This window comes from Hemiscyllium ocellatum, chromosome 25 (assembly GCF_020745735.1).
Source record: "Hemiscyllium ocellatum isolate sHemOce1 chromosome 25, sHemOce1.pat.X.cur, whole genome shotgun sequence".
NCBI classification, from domain to species: domain Eukaryota; kingdom Metazoa; phylum Chordata; class Chondrichthyes; order Orectolobiformes; family Hemiscylliidae; genus Hemiscyllium; species Hemiscyllium ocellatum.
Window position 1 is genome coordinate 18,979,634 of NC_083425.1, and position 6,000 is coordinate 18,985,633.

A 6,000-nucleotide genomic window follows, 5' to 3' on the forward strand; every position below is an offset into this window, starting at 1 on the left:
GAATCCTTAATTACTCCTGGTTCTTAGCCCAACATCAAATCCTGGGGATGCAGTCATTTAAATTATTCAGTTCATACTTGTGGTACCTGCAAGAATATTTCAATTGTGCCCATCCCAATCTTTTGAAAGGTGGAGCAATCCACAGCCACCCTTAGCTATCTTGTACCTCAAAAGGTTCAAAGAAAATTTTCTTAAAAAATCTTACTTTTCTGTTTCAGGGGTGCCACTTCGGATTCTAATTCATATTTTGGTGCCAAACTTCTTCTAGCATTCTCAGAGTTAAGGAATGTAATTGCTCTAAAAATGCTGTTGTCCAAATGTTTCTATGCTGACACGGGTTTAAGGTGTTGTGCAGGTGCTCTGTACCTCAAATGTCTGGGATTAAATATTCTTTTAACAAGCAGCTCTTATGTAATACATCATTCCCTCGGACTTCCTGTCAGAGATCTGGAGACCTTTCAATACTTCTTTCCAAGTCATGCTTAGGATCAGCCAAGTCCAGCTGAAGGCAGCACTGTTTCAATGAATTAACATTTAAAACATCATTCATTTAACCTCAATCTAAACACAAATATTATGGGAAAAGAGGCATCTAATAGTCCAATGGGGGACTATGCCAACATTGGTGTGGGAGCAGTAATGCAATGCCTGTTAAAAAAAAACTACAATCTGAATTCTTCACAAAATGAAAAGACTATCATTGCCTGCATTAATTTGCCGAAAGACTAATGACTTTGAGACAGAACTGGAAAAACAGGCTTATACATACTGTAGTAGTGACATTTGGAAATGTTTATTTACCCTGAATGTGTCAAAACACAACCACCATTGTTGTGAACTTTCAAGATGATTAATCACAACTCTTCTTTCAAACAAGTATAGAGTATTTGTCCTTTCACAAGTATATTACAAATAAGAGCCCTCTATCATCATTTGATTCAAAAGTTGCACTTTCAGGTAATAGGGAACCTGGTGAACTGCAATGTTGCCTAAAGCAAATGAATACTTTCAAATAATGGAAAACACTAGTTCCAGACACAATTTAACAATCATGATTACAGCCAAGGTCAACAGAGCCTGGATGCACAAATTAGTTCAAGGAAGCTACTTGATACTTGCATCTTATGTCCAACTCCCCCAACAGAAGGGCCACCCATGTCATGAATATATTGTTAAATTCTCTCTAGCTGTGGAAGTTCCACAATGTGCTGCTGATGTTGTAATTTTGGAACACTTTATTTACACTTCAGCACAGACCGGAGTATGGCAGCAAAATAAATGTGTTTGGGAAAACAGTGTGACCATATTCGCTAAATTTCTAAAAGCAGGCTTTCTCCATTACCCAGAACAAGGAATAACAACACAAACCAAGTTTTCAATAGTTTCTCAACAAGTACTTGTTTAACAATACTGCTCCTCTGGCAGTATGAGAAACTACCTTTGACTTTTGGCTGTATGCCATTGCATCACATCTTTAGTTATCTGCTGCTGCCAGTGTTGACGCTTGCTCTGGCACAACATATTATTTTGTCATAAAGAAGACAGTTTTTCAATCACTCAGATTGGTTTGGACCATTTGCAAGTTCAGAGGTGTAATATCTTCCATGACATTTGCTTTGTGCCTAAGCAGCAGTACACAGATGTGTGCATGTTTTTTTTAAATATTTAAGTTAAAACAAACACCTTCTTATGTCTGTCACAAAAAGAATTTGCTGGGGAAAATCACCAGCTACATGAAAGCTTTCGCTTCTGTATGAAGACATAATCATTCAGCCCATTAAAGTGCTGAGTGAAATGATGTCAGTGGTCCAGGAGGTGATGATCATTTTTGGTTGCACTTGGTTGGCACTTACAAGTGCAGACATCTGCTAAATGTATAATTCATATAGAATAGCTAATATTAAAAATTGTAGCTACACTAAGAGTGATTGGGTTTTCAAACCAAGTTCAGAAGACAATTCATTGATGAGAGTAGGAGAGCTGTATTTTGGACAAAGTACTTTTGTTCCATGACAGAAAACTGTTTCCATTAATCCCACAATGCAAGACATCAGGTTGTTAGTCATATTATAGGTTACAGTGACATAAACATTTAAAATTAAACTCACATCAACTGATGGTTATCTATACTTCTCCAGTTTAGTCACATCCATATATTTCATATCACACACGCACACAAAAGGCGGCACGGTGGCATAGTGGTTAGCACTGCTGCCTCACAGCACCAGAGACCCGGGTTCAATTCCCGACTCAGGTGACTGTGTGGAGTTTGCACATTCTCCCCGTGTCTGCGTGGGTTTCCTCCGGGTGCTCCGGTTTCCTCCCACAGTCCAAAGATGTGCGGGTCACGTGAATTGGCCATGCTAAATTGCCCTTCGTGTTAGATAAGGGGTAAATGTAGGGGAATGGGTGGGTTGCGCTTCGGCGGGTCGGTGTGGACTGGTTGGGCTGAAGGGCCTGTTTCCACACTAAGTAATCTAATCTAATCTAAACAAAATATATACAAAATTGAAGGTAGCAACACAAATCTAACAGTGAAGAAAAGAAACCATGTGCATCTGATGTAGATGAGTGATCTACAGCCAAAGGAAATTAACCTTCTCACTAACTATAGTTTAGGGAGGCTCAGTACTGGTGTGGGATTGAATCTACAATACCTACCTGGTGCCATGATAATCTGTTTCCAAGGTGTGAAGCCTTTCAGATTTTATGTTAGATGACCAGAAACTGAAGAGACTAACCATCCTAGATCTCATTTGTGATCCTGTAAAAACAGGTGTTTGGTCATGGGACATCAATCCCTTCCCCCAGCTCCAGGAAAGAAAAAGGAAAAGGAAACCAAAACAAAATCTCAGTGGTCTGCTGACACATACTATGTTACCCCAGACATGACTTTTGTGCTGCGAGGGACATGAGAAGTCAAATAGGGAAACGCAAAAAGGTCAATTTCATTTGAGGTGGGGGATCTTACATGACAGTATAGACAGATCAGCACCGCACTCTCGACCCTGATCTCCAGCATCTGCAGTCCTCACTTTCCCCTAACAGATCAAGACCCACAAAATCAGACTTCAGGATTGGTTAGGTCTCAAATGTACCAATTTATAGTATTGCAGATTAAAACACCCAACAATGCACTGTACATTCATAATGACACTATCAATACGCTGTCTACTGTAACACAAATCTCAAAGCATTGTAAAGGAAAGGGTTGAGGGGTTTACTCCCACATTCTGACAGAGGGATTTCTTCAGCGCTTTTCAGTCAGATGGGAAAATCTATATCTTGTGAATTCTAACAAAGCTGAATTGGCGAGATCACCAGATGGCATTCCCTTATAAATCCCGAGTTTGAAAAATGCTTAAATCAGATGGTAACCGACTGGCGTGTATAATGAAGCAATGGTGGTGAGACAGAACGGTCAGTCCAAAGCCTCTGGCATCCGCAGGCGAACGGTGAAGTCTGAAGTTGGGAAGTGGGGGGTCACTGCTCCCATTCGCTGACTCCTGCCCATCCTGTAAAAACTGAACTGTACAGTGCGCTGACAGGTGCATGTGCAAACCTCAGTGCATTGGTGGGAGGTTGCCAACAACGGAAATGAGTGCTATTTGACTCTGGGCATTCAGACCAGGTCACTACCCCCACCCAAGGGTAAAATGTTTGTGTGGTGTGCGGGGACAGGAGACACAAAGAGAAAACAGCTCGATTGGTTCCAGAACCGCTAGAGGATAACACAGTTTGCAGATATCGTTTGAAATAAATCCACATTAGCCTTATGCTTTACTGAGCAAGCTGTCCAGGAACAACGGCGAGATTTCACTGAGTGACGCCAGCTTATGCCAAAACGATTAATCGTTCTTTTAAAAACAACATGTTTCCAAAAATCCATTCTTATTCGTGAGAAGCGCTGACTTTCAAGCCCCTGAGAACACCGAATGAATTTTAGTTGGAGGAAATTCGAGTCTGAAAGCAAGTTTTGTCATTTTCACTTTTAAAAGGGTACGCGGCATTGACAATGATTCCGTTTTCAAGGCCAAGACAGAGGGTTTTGTTTTTGTTTTCCTTTAAACATTTTTTAATCGTTTGGAAATGAAAAGATGGATGCAAAGCTGAACCTCAGATCCGAAATCAGCATTTTTGACCCACAAGAATCCTAAGTCTACCTGAGCCACGTGTACATCGTAAGCCGGGAGGAAGCTGGTTAATTATGCTTTATGTCATAGCAAGCAGCGAGGAAATAGTTAAAGACAGGAACCCGCTAAAACCCAGTTTGAACAAACTCAGTGAAACACAGTACAATGTAACATATTGTATGTGCGTGGAGCCATATACTGTCACAATAACCCACTGTAGCACTCACTCTTTCAATTAAGCTTAATCAAAGGGCCTTTGTAATCCATTAATCTTGAAAGGCACCAGATAAGGGGTTATTTTAATAAGATATTGCCCACGTAAGTGATCAGCTTCAACAGCTTCGTTGTTTGAAAACAAAAGAATCAGTCATCGATTTCAATACCTGCTGAATTACCAATACTGTACATTTTTTGTACTGAGACACACTTACCTTTTAAACAACACCAAAGCAAAACGTAGTAACAATCCACATTATCCTACTGAGAATTAAATCCACATCGTCTCCTCTAATACATCCCAGGGTCTTCAATACATCATCTGGATATAATATCCTCGGAGTTCCATCTATCCCACTCAATGGCGACGTTAATCCATATGGCAAGGGCATTCCAAAAGCGTGCAACATATTCCAGGTTTTTTTGGGGGGAGGGGGAAAAGAGGTAATAATTTCCTAACAGCCATCCGCATAATACCAGATAGAAACCACAATGCACATCTCCACGCTATATGATCCTGACCATGATATTTCCATGTTCCTGATACAAGAATACACCCCAAAACACCTCCAAATGAAAACGGTCCAACTCCCAACAATCCGAGCAAAGTCCCGCAATAATTTTCCATCAGCAGAGCCAATAGTCCCTTGTGAGCTGCAAGTGCTTTGAATCTGTGATTCCCATCATCTTAACTCAATATCGCATCAGTGTTCCCAACCGTGCAGGGGAGCATCCAAGTGTGTGTGTGTGGGACAGCGAGGAAAGAAAAGAAAGAGGTCAAAATAATCCATTATCTTGAAAATAAATCCACAGATCCAGCCATCCTGGTGGATTCCAATAATCCTACGAGTGTTGTCACATCTGGGATGGTAGTAAATGCATACACAAAGGTCCAAAGATTCTGGGTAAAAATCGTTCTCGATGTTCAGTCAGGAGCAGTCGGCAGCTGTTGCTATTGTCCCTGGCTGTCTTCCTTTCAGCTCCAGTGAGTAGTGTCCTCTTGGATGGAGCTGCATCCCCAGGTTTGTGTGTGTAGTTTGCAGAAAGCGGAGCTCCCTCTCCGCCTGGCTGCCTGGCTGCAGCGACTGAGTGTGACGGTGAACCCTACACTGACTATAAAGCCAAGCGCTCAACCGAACCTGCTGCACTGGCGGCCACTGAACGCGAGTCTTCTCCATCTTCCCCCCGCCCCCTAACGCGACCTATTGACCAATCCGAGACAAACGGGGGGCGGGGCTTCGGCGGGCACGGCTGCGCCCGCCGGGAATTGTAGTTCGAACGTCGAAAGGAACTACAAAGACCGGCCGGCAGCGCGCAAGCGCAAGCGCATGGAGACCTGACAATACCCAGCCTCTTTCTCCAAGGCTAGTTCAAGGTGGGTTTACTCAGCCTCTGAGGTGACCTATTTAGGGGACCTATTACTAGTGTCCCTGTCTCCGAGCTGAAAAGACCCGGGCTCAAGTTCCAGCCTCCTCCAGTGTGAAATGAATAGGTCAATTCAAAAATATCTGGGATGCATCAGCAGTGTATCAACCTCTTCACTGATCTTTCACACTGTGACCATATGTACGTTAACACAGGAAAATTCCTCAGATCAGTATGACGAGTTTTGAGAAGATTTGTAGCTCAGATTGAGGTTTTGGATGACCTT

The 6,000-nt window shown here is 42.3% G+C and overlaps 1 long non-coding RNA gene across 1 annotated transcript in view; it reads right to left on the bottom strand.

Moving 5' to 3' along the window:
- Positions 1-5,448, bottom strand: part of LOC132828006 (uncharacterized) — a 242,275-nt gene extending 236,827 nt beyond the window's left edge. The window contains exon 1 of the long non-coding RNA XR_009646065.1: positions 4,565-5,448. This is a non-coding gene — a long non-coding RNA (uncharacterized LOC132828006). The remainder of the gene's footprint in view (positions 1-4,564) is intronic.
- Between the last annotated feature and the right edge of the window lie 552 nt (positions 5,449-6,000).